At 34.2% G+C, this 11,500-nt stretch overlaps 1 long non-coding RNA gene across 6 annotated transcripts; it reads right to left on the reverse strand.

Annotated features, from left to right (window-relative positions):
• Positions 1-5,153: 5,153 nt before the first annotated feature.
• LOC127706970 (uncharacterized) lies at positions 5,154-7,478 on the reverse strand. 6 transcript variants are annotated; one of them, XR_007984678.1, is made up of 4 exons: positions 7,189-7,477; positions 6,686-6,853; positions 6,182-6,517; positions 5,154-5,510 (listed from the first exon to the last, which is right to left on the reverse strand). It is a non-coding gene; the product is annotated as an uncharacterized LOC127706970 (long non-coding RNA). The 6 variants fall into 6 exon arrangements; XR_007984681.1 differs by having other exon boundaries at positions 5,154-5,392; positions 6,064-6,517; XR_007984683.1 differs by having other exon boundaries at positions 6,686-6,735; positions 7,071-7,477.
• Between the last annotated feature and the right edge of the window lie 4,022 nt (positions 7,479-11,500).

Raw genomic sequence — 11,500 nt, forward strand, 5'->3', positions numbered from 1 at the left:
ATCACCTTCCGGTTCTTGGAATGTGCAAAATGAGAATGTTTGTGACTTCTGAATATGTTTAATGTAGGTAAAAGGTTTAACATTTATCAGTTTTTGATAGTTTTAAATATTTGTATTACTACAAAAACAATAAAACAAAGGTTTTCAATGACTGACGACCTCATCCAAAAATGCTGTGTGACCAGACCAGTTTGTCCCTTCTTACGGTATCGGGTACGTTCGCCCTAATGATATCTTCGCCCTTGGTCCGTTCGCCCTTGGTAAGTTTGCCCTTCTTTTATATATATAAAAAAGCTATATATTAAGGTATTAAGGTTTTATAAACCTATTCAGATATTTATATGCATGGTTAATTTTTCTATGGGGGTGTCCAAATAATCACATAATCACAATTATTTTGCCAATATAATCACATAATCATTAATTATTTTTTTTAAACAAGATAATCAAATAATCAAAAATACAGTCCTAGATTGTCAAATAATCAAATAATCATGAAATATTTGGTCTGGTAATCAAATAATCACTATTAAAGCGGCAAAGTAATCGCATAATCATAAACCAGATGAGGATGCTCATTTATCACAGGGGCTTGTATATATAGTCAGACGAGGTTTTACTGTCAATGGCGGTTGGTATTTTATATAGGATAGCCACCGCCATTGACAGTGAAACCTCGTCTGACCCACTGAACAAGCCCCTGGTCATTAATTGGCTTCATTGTTCATAGGTGCTTGAAGACAGGACCCTATGTTGAGCCCACATAGTCCCTCCCCCTTTATTATCATAAATCCCCGATTTTCTAATATAGATATCATTTATTTGTACCATATGTATACCAATATACCATATTTTTATTCCAAATAGTCGAGTGGCACATTGATAGTAAACATGTATATTAAGAGTAAAAATATGATACATGTATATTGGTATAAATAAATGATATATCTTAGAAAATCAGGGATTTATGATAATAAAGGGGGAGGGACTATGGGGGCTCAACATAGGGTCCTGTCCTCAAGCACCTATGGATTAATAACCAAAATGAAAAACTTTTTTTTTTTTAAATAAACTAGACATGCATTTTGGATTGAGTTAGTCCTATAACATATGACTTCACATTCTTATTCAATTTTTAACGTTTTTATACATATATTATTTTTTTTTATTCGAGTGATATATTGATATTACAAATTGATAGTAAAAAAAAAGCATTAGTAAATATAAAAACAAATAGGAAAAAAAGTAAAAAGAAAATATCAGAAATAAATAGAAATAGAAAATTTAAAAAATCGGCAATCCCGGGTCACGCTTAGACCCCAATGAGACCCACAACATATGACCTCTAGGATAAATGAATTAACAGTATTTTATTTGTGTTAAGAAGCAACATTTTGTCACACTTGAAAGGAAAAATGAAATTTTATGTTTACATTTATTCTTACTTTAAATTTATGTCCTTAAAAATATGACAAAAAAATTAGATGTGTAGAATACAAAACATTGACTTGATGCATCAGTTTTCAAATAATTGAATTATGTAAACATAATTTGATTCTTAGCATGGTCTACCTCTAAAAGCTGGGCAATCAGTCATTGGCAACACTTTTGTCACAACAATATTGGACTCAAAGGCTTGAGAGTTAAGTGTGACTTGCCAATGTCTAAATGATATGACCAGGACTTGCCACTGACTTTTAAAATAATATCTATACATATTTGTTGCAGCAATGCTTCTTGTACCACTAACTGCTTGGCTCCTCTCGCCAAAATGATCAATGATAAATTTGGTATCTTAGAAGGATTAATGACCACAGTTCACGCAATGACAGCTACACAAAAGACTGTTGATGGTCCAATCATGAAGGACTGGAGAGGAGGCAGAGGTGCATCACAGAATATCATCCCATCCTCAACAGGAGCAGCTAAAGCTGTCGGTAAAGTCATTCCAGAACTCAATGGGTAAATATTTTATGGTTAAGTGTCATACTGTAAATCCATCAAATCCATAGATTTGATTTTCTAGGTTTTCCAAAATAATTGCATAAGCAGTTTTTATACGACCGCAAGAAATTTTTCGGTTGTCGTCCGAAGACACATGGGTTTTCGCACTCTAACTTTAGTTTAAGTGAATGGATCTCTATGAAATTTTACCATAAGGTTCAATACCACAAAAGGAAGGTTGGGATTGATTTTGGGGGTTATGGTACCAACAGTTAAGGAATTAGGGGCCAAAAATAAGCATTTTTATACGACCGCAAAAATTAAAAATTTTTTGGTCGTATATTGGTATGACGTTGGCGTCGTCCGAAGACACATTGGTTTTCGCACTCTAACTTTAGTTAACGTGAATGGATCTCCGTGAAATTTTACCATAAGGCTCAATACCACAAAAGGAAGGTTGGGATTGATTTTGGGGGTTATGGTACTAACAGTTAAGGAATTAGGGGCCAAAAATAAGCATTTTTGTAACTTCCAGACATAACTTGTGTGTTAGTGTATGGATCTCTCTGACATTGTACCACAAGGTTCCATATCACAAAGGGAATGCTGGGATTGATTTTAGGGGTAATTGCCTCAAAATTTTAGGAATTAGGGGCCAAAAAAGGAGCAAAAAACAAGCATTTTTCTAGTTTCATGATAATAAATTGTGTGTAAGTGTATGGATCTTTCTGAAATTGAACTACAAGGTTCCATATCACAAAGGGAAAGCTGGAATTGAGTTTGGGGGTAATTGCCCAAAACGTTTAGGAATAAGGGGCCAAAAAGGGGCCAAAAATAGCATTTTTCTAGTTTCCAGACAATTACTTGTGTTCAAGTGTATGGATCTCTCTGAAATTGTACTGCAAGGTACCATACCGAAAAGGGAAGGCTGGGATTGATTTTGGGGGTAATTGCCTCAAAATTTTAGGAATTAGGGGCCAAAAAGGGGAAAAAAACAAGCATTTTTCTAGTTTCAGGACAATAACTTGTGTTCAAGTGTATGGATCTCTCTGAAATTGTACTGCAAGGTTCCATACCACAAAGGGAAGGCTGGGATTGAGTTTTGGGGTGATGAATCATAAGGGGTTTCAAAAAATTTGGGGGGGGGGGATTTTTTTTTTTTCCTTTTTTTTTTCTTTTAAAATTTTCCATTTTAAGTTGGTTATTTCTGATTTATATTTAAAAGCAAATAATAATGATATGGTAGGAGATACACACCAAACAGGATATGTAAATTATTATATAATAAGTATTGTGCAATAGCAAGAAATTGTCAATTGTACAGTATTGCGCAATTGCAAGAAATATTCAATTGCACAGTACTGTGCAAAAGAAGATACTTCGTATAAATTGCTTATTTCTTGACCAATTTCAATGGGGTTTTATTCTTGAATTCTTGGGGTTCTTTAATGTGCTGAATCTAACCGTGTATTAAGTTTTTGGATTTTGGACCCCGTTTTTTAAATTGGTCCACATTGAGGTCCAAAGGGTCCAAATTTAAACTTTGTTTGATTTCATCAAAAATTGAATTATTGGGGTTCTTTGATATGCCGAATCTAACCGTGTATTTAGATTCTTAATTTTTGGTTCCGTTTTCAAATTGGTCTACATTAAGGTCCAAAGGGTCCAAAATTAAACTTAGTTTGATTTTAACAAAAATTGAATTCTTAGGGTTCTTTGATATGCTGAATCTAAACATGTATTTAGATTTTTGATTATGGGCCCAGTTTTCAAGTTGGTCCAAATCGGGGTCCAAAATTAAACTTACTTTGATTTCAACAAAAATTCAATATATGGGGTTCTTTGATATGCTGAATCTAACCATGTATTTAGATTTTTGATTTTTGGGCCCCGTTATCAACTTTGTCCACATTGAGGTCAAAAGGGTCCTAAATTAAACTTTGTTTGATTTCATCAAAAATTGAATTCTTGGGGTTCTTTGATATGCTGAATCTAACCATGTATTTAGATTTTGGATATTGGACCATAATAGGTGAATGTCCAATTTAAAATTTTTAAGTTCTTAGACCACATTCATTCTGTGTCAGTAACCTATGCTGTGTCAAATATTTAATCACAATCCAAATTCAGAGCTGTATCAAGCTTGAATGTTGTGTCCATACTTGCCCCAACTGTTCAGGGTTCGACCTCTGCGGTCGTATCCAGCTGCACCCTGCGGAGCATTTTATTGTAACTTCCAGACATAACTTGTGTGTTAGTGTATGGATCTCTCTGACATTATACCACAAGGTTCCATAGTGAGCTTTTCTCATCACTTGTCGTCCGTTGTCGTCGTCGTCCATCGTCGCTAGCTTTTTACAAAAATCTTCTCCTCTGAAACCACTGGGCCAAATTTAACCAAACTTGGCCACAATCATCATTAGGGTATTTAGTTTAAAAAATGTGTCTGATGACCCCGCCAACCAACCAAGATGGCCGCCATGGCTAAAAATAGAACATAGGGGTAAAATGTAGATTTTGGCTTATATCTCTGAAACCAAAGCATTAAGAGTAATTCTGACAAAAGATAAAACTGATTATCAGGTCAAGATCTATCTGCCCTGAAATTTTCAGACAAATCTGACAATCTGTTGTTGGGTTGCTGCCCCAGAATTGGTAATTTTAAGGAAATTTTGCAGTTTTTGGTTATCTTGAATATTATTATAGATAGAGATAAACTGTAAACAGCAATAATGTTCAGCAAAGTAAGATCTACAAATAAGTTGTTATGACCAAAATTGTCAGTCGACCCCTTTAGGAGTTATTGCCCTTAATAGTCAATTTTTAACAATTTTTTGTAAATTTTTGTAATCTTTTACAAAAATCTTCTTCTCTGAAACTACTGAGACAAATTTAACCATACTTGGCCATAATCATTATAAGGGTATCTTGTTTAAAAAATTTGTCCGATGACCCCGCCTTCCAACCATCATGGCCGACTTGGTTAAAAATAGAACATAGGGGTAAAATGCAGTTTTTGGTTTATATCTCTAAATCTAAAGCATTTAGAGCAAATCTGACAGGTGGCAAAAATGTTCATCAGATTTAGATCTATCTGCCCTGAAATTTCAGACGAATCCGACAACCCGTTGTTGGGTTGCTGCCCATGAGTTAGTAATTATACCCCACGCAACGAGTTGCGGAGGGTATAATATTTTTGACCTGTCTGTCTGTCCGTCCATCAGTCCTATTTCTTGTCATCGCAACTCCTCTCAAACCACACAACAGAATTTCACGAAAACTTTTTAGATAATAAGGACATACTATGTAGTTGTGCATATTGACAGGAAATTACGATTCAATTTTTTTTCCAGGAGTTACGCCCCTTTGAACTTATTTGCCAAATATACTACTGCAACTTTTTGTCATCGCAACTCCTCTCAAACCACACAACAGAATTTCATGAAACCTTTTCAGATAATAAGGACATACTACGTAGATGTGCATATCGACAGAAAATTAAGATTCATTTTTTTTTCCAGGAGTTATGCCCCTTTGAACTTATTTGCCCAATATACTACTGCAACCTTTTGTCATCACAACTCCTCTCAAACCACACAACAGAATTTCATGAAACCGTTTCAGATAATAAGGACATACGTTGTAGATGTGCATATCGACAGGAAATTACGATTCAATTTTTTTTCCAGGAGTTACGCCCCTTTGAACTTATTTGCCAAATATACTACTGCAACTTTTTGTCATCGCAACTCCTCTCAAACCACACAACAGAATTTCATGAAACCTTTTCAGATAATAAGGACATACTACGTAGATGTGCATATCGACAGAAAATTAAGATTCATTTTTTTTTCCAGGAGTTATGCCCCTTTAAACTTATTTGCCCAATATACTACTGCAACCTTTTGTCATCACAACTCCTCTCAAACCACACAACAGAATTTCATGAAACCTTTTCAGATAATAAGGACATACTACGTAGATGTGCATATCGACAGGAAATTACGATTCAATTTTTTTCCAGGAGTTACGCCCCTTTGAACTTATTTGCCCAATATACTACTGCAACCTTTTGTCATCGCAACTCCTCTCAAACCACACAACAGAATTTCATGAAACTGTGTAGATAATAAGGACATACTATGTAGTTGTGCATATTGACAGGAAATTACGATTCAATTTTTTTTCTAGGAGTTACGCTCCTTTGAACTTATTTACTTTAATGTACTACTGCAACCTTTTGTCATCGCAACTCCTCTCAAACCACACAACAGAATTTCATGAAACCTTTTCAGATGATAAGGACATACAACGTAGATGTGCATATCGAAAGGAAATTACGATTCAATTTTTTTTCCAGGAGTTACGCCCCTTTGAACTTATTTGCCAAATATACTACTGCAACTTTTTGTCATCGCAACTCCTCTCAAACCACACAACAGAATTTCATGAAACCTTTTCAGATAATAAGGACATACTACGTAGATGTGCATATCGACAGAAAATTAAGATTCATTTTTTTTTCCAGGAGTTATGCCCCTTTGAACTTATTTGCCCAATATACTACTGCAACCTTTTGTCATCACAACTCCTCTCAAACCACACAACAGAATTTCATGAAACCGTTTCAGATAATAAGGAAATACGTTGTAGATGTGCATATCGACAGGAAATTACGATTCAATTTTTTTTCCAGGAGTTACGCCCCTTTGAACTTATTTGCCAAATATACTACTGCAACTTTTTGTCATCGCAACTCCTCTCAAACCACACAACAGAATTTCATGAAACCTTTTCAGATAATAAGGACATACTACGTAGATGTGCATATCGACAGAAAATTAAGATTCATTTTTTTTTCCAGGAGTTATGCCCCTTTGAACTTATTTGCCCAATATACTACTGCAACCTTTTGTCATCACAACTCCTCTCAAACCACACAACAGAATTTCATGAAACCTTTTCAGATAATAAGGACATACTACGTAGATGTGCATATCGACAGGAAATTACGATTCAATTTTTTTCCAGGAGTTACGCCCCTTTGAACTTATTTGCCCAATATACTACTGCAACCTTTTGTCATCGCAACTCCTCTCAAACCACACAACAGAATTTCATGAAACTGTGTAGATAATAAGGACATACTATGTAGTTGTGCATATTGACAGGAAATTACGATTCAATTTTTTTTCTAGGAGTTACGCTCCTTTGAACTTATTTACTTTAATGTACTACTGCAACCTTTTGTCATCGCAACTCCTCTCAAACCACACAACAGAATTTCATGAAACCTTTTCAGATGATAAGGACATACAACGTAGATGTGCATATCGAAAGGAAATTACGATTCAATTTTTTTTCCAGGAGTTACGCCCCTTTGAACTTATTTGCCAAATATACTACTGCAACTTTTTGTCATCGCAACTCCTCTCAAACCACACAACAGAATTTCATGAAACCTTTTCAGATAATAAGGACATACTACGTAGATGTGCATATCGACAGGAAATTACGATTCAATTTTTTTCCAGGAGTTACGCCCCTTTGAACTTATTTGCCCAATATACTACTGCAACCTTTTGTCATCGCAACTCCTCTCAAACCACACAACAGAATTTCATGAAACTGTGTAGATAATAAGGACATACTATGTAGATGTGCATATTGACAGGAAATTATGATTCAATTTTTTTTTCTGATACAATTTTTTTTTCTTTCACTTATTTTATTTCTCCAATGACAATGTGGGGACGTGGGGTATGTGAGCGCGCTCACTACGGTTCTTTAATTTTACAAAAATTTTGCAGTTTTTTGTTATAATCTTAGATATCATTATAATATCTAATACTATTAATTATGATTTTAACCTAATTTTACATGATTTCCAAAGCATCAGTAAATACAGGTGAGCGACACAGGCTCTTGAGAGCCTCCAGTTTTCCTTTTTTTTTTCTTTAAAATTTTCCATTTTAAATTGGTTATTTCTGATTTATATATAAAAGCAAATAATAATGATGTGGTTTGAATAGGTAAATTAAAAAAATTAAGTTCTTAGACCACATTCATTCTGTGTCAGAAACCTATGCTGTGTCAAATATTTAATCACAATCCAAATTCAGAGCTGTATCAAGCTTGAATGTTGTGTCCATACTTGCCCCAACTGTTCAGGGTTCGACCTCTGCGGTCGTATGCAGCTGTGCCTCAGCGGAGCATTTTATTTTCAATTTAACCCATGCAACATTATCTTTTTTCTCTTGCAATGGTCATATTGGTATTTATTCAAGTAAATTGACAACCTATTTTTTGTGTATATTTACAGTAAATTAATAGGAATGGCCTTCAGGGTACCAGTACCAGATGTGTCAGTAGTAGATCTAACAGTTAGAATAAAGAATGGTGTAAGTTATAGCTAAAGATAGTAGTTATCTCCCTTTCTATATCAAGTCTTTATAGGAATAAATTAACAGGAATAACCTTCAAGCTACTGAATTCTGTCTGAATATATATACTGTATTCAACTTATTTTTGTATGGGTAGATGGCCTATGAAATTTTGTTATGCATATTTTGTATGGGTAGATGGCCAATGAAATTTTGTTATGCATATAGCAAGAAATTGTTTGAATCTGGAATAATTTAGAAGGGTTAGAGGGGTTAGTTCATATTCTAATATGACATGCCTCTTTCGCTTTGTAAACAACACTGTGGTAAAATTTTCGATATATCTATACTTAGCGCAGACTCAAAGATGTACATAATAATGGCTGTTACAATGTACCTCCCACGTAAATCCACATGTAATTGTATTGTAATCTATGTGCAAACGCTATGCCAATTTCGCTGTGTTAAAAATTGCAATTGAAAAAAACTACAGAACCTTTATTCTTATTCTGAGGCATAACAAAATGAACTAATGCATTAAAGCTCTGAGATATGTACAAAATCAAAATAAAATAAAATTCTGCAAAATTTCATTAATGTTTTTGGCACATTAAAGTCATTTCAAAACATGACATCATACGACGCCAAAGCTGAAGGTTTTTCCGTTGCGTTAACCCCCTAAATCGGATAATATTGCATTAAAATGGAGTTTTGAGGTAGGTGTTTTATTTTCTTTTCTATTGCATTATTCGCACATTTACTGATTTCAGCAAGTCAACATGGCGGCTCCTTAGTTAGGAAATGTAACAGTGGATTTGACAGTAGCGTACAAGAAAAAAATGTAAATTAAAAATGGCAAATGTTTGGTTGAGAATTAAAAGAATTAAACACATTTTTTTCTAGCGGTTATTTAAGAAATAATAAATGCAAGCTATAGATTTATTAGATTCTTTTTTAGCTTTATCTAACAGGGGGTAAATTAGAATGGCCACACGCATGGCATATCCACCCTCGCTTCAGTTTTTTAATGACCGTATTTGTCCTATTAGAATCGAAATAATTCATGGAAGCCATAGATTTGTTGTAAATTTACACATGACCTGGACCGTTAATTTTATCCTGAGCGTTATCACGGCCCAGGCCATGTGTAAATTTCCAACAAATCTATGGCTTCCATGAATTATTTCTTAAATGAAATATTAGTGAAAGTAGAATTAACCTTAGCCATGTGTGGCTAACCCTATTTAGTTTGGTTATTTTTCATTATACATTTGTTATCAATTTTCCAGAATTCAAAATTATTTCAAATTCAAATAATTCCTCTTTATACGTCAATGTGCAGTTATATTTTAGGTGAAAATTGGCCCATTAATTAGTCCCCTACCGACAAAGTCTAAGGGGACTTTAGGTTTGCACTCCGTCCGTCTGTCTGTCTGTCTGTCCATCCGTCAGTCCGGCAAATCAGTTTTCCACTCTTTTTTTCTTCATGCTTGAAGATACTGATTTGATATTTGGTGTATTGTTTTATCATGACAAGTTACAGTTCAAGTATGAATTTTGTTCTGGTCTGATGATTTTGTGCAGAGTTATGGTCTTAGACTTAGAAAATTCACTCAAATAATAGTTTTCTGCACTTTTTTCGTCATGCTTGACAATATTGATTTGAAAATTGGTATATAGTTTACACCATGACAACTTATAGATCAAGTTAGAATTTTGTTCCAATACAAAGAATTTTTAACCGGTAGTGGACTATGTATTGCCTCCAATACTCACAGAATGCTTGTTTACATAGAAAAACTTGGATTCTTGTTTTTAAAAATCACAAATTTTGTTGATCATATTTTTGTGCTAGGATTTCAATGAAAACTGATTCCTTTTGTAATAACATTCTACTCAAATTTGAAATTGAAAATTTATGTATAGGTATAATGATATGCTATTCCAAAGGAATTCCCAGTATTAAATTTGCAGTGAGAACATAGTTTTTGTTAATAAATCTCAAATTTTGAGAAAGCTCTATTTTTCCTAGAATGCATCCAAATTAATAACTTTGCATACTTGAAGTTTTTAAATCACAAATTTTGAGAAACATCTTTTTGTGCTAGAATTTCAATGAAAATTCATATATAGGTATAAGATGCTATTCCAAATTGATTCCCCATGTCAAAAATTATCTTTTGACAACCATTTTTGGGATGGCTGCCATAAAACCTTTAAAAGTCTGCTCAAATTTTTATATAACCCTATTAAATAAAATTGAGAATGGAAATGGGGAATGTGTCAAAGAGACAACAACCCGACCATAGAACAGACAACAGCAGAAGGTCACCAACAGGTCTTCAATGCAGCGAGAAATTCCCGCACCCGGAGGCGTCCTTCAGCTGGCCCCTTAACAAATATATATACTAGTTCAGTGATAATGAACGCCATACTAAACTCCAAATTGTACACAAGAAACTAAAATTAAAAATAATACAAGAAATAAAATAATATAAAATAAAATGTATTGCCTTGTTTGTATCAAAATATTTTCTAGTTTTTTCACCACTTTTCTAACTTTGTTGATGTATTCTTGTAGAAGATCCAAGATTGACATATTGACAAAATTTCACATTTTATTTCAGGCATCTTATGATAACATTAAGGCAGCCATCAAAGCAGCATCTGAGGGTCAAATGAAGGGTGTTATGGGATACACAGAAAATGATGTTGTCTCTGAAGATTTCTGTGGTGACAACAGGAGCAGCATTTTTGATGCCAAAGCTGGCATCGCTCTTAATGATAACTTTGTAAAACTTGTTTCATGGTATGTAGAAAGAATCCATTTATTTCTTATACATTGTAAGAGCTGAAATTGAGTTCACATGTCTTGACATAACTTCCTTGGTGGTCTGGTTGTGGCATTGTAGCTAGTGCAGGAGGTTGTGGGTTTCAATCACTGGTCAAGGCAAACCAAGGACTTGAATAGTTGTATTTCTTGCTTCTCTGCCAATCACATGACATTTAAGAATAAGAGCAAAGACTGGTCTGATCACGGTTGGAATAATGTCTCTTGGTAGGTTGAGACAAAGTCATACTGACTGTTGCTTTGTGAACTACCAGGTTGTTATTCTGGCTCCATGTGTAGGTCTAGTACAAAGCATGGTCTATATTCATATCACATCATGTTC

The sequence above is a fragment of the Mytilus californianus genome, unplaced genomic scaffold (genome assembly GCF_021869535.1).
Source record: "Mytilus californianus isolate M0D057914Y unplaced genomic scaffold, xbMytCali1.0.p SCAF_6, whole genome shotgun sequence".
NCBI classification, from domain to species: domain Eukaryota; kingdom Metazoa; phylum Mollusca; class Bivalvia; order Mytilida; family Mytilidae; genus Mytilus; species Mytilus californianus.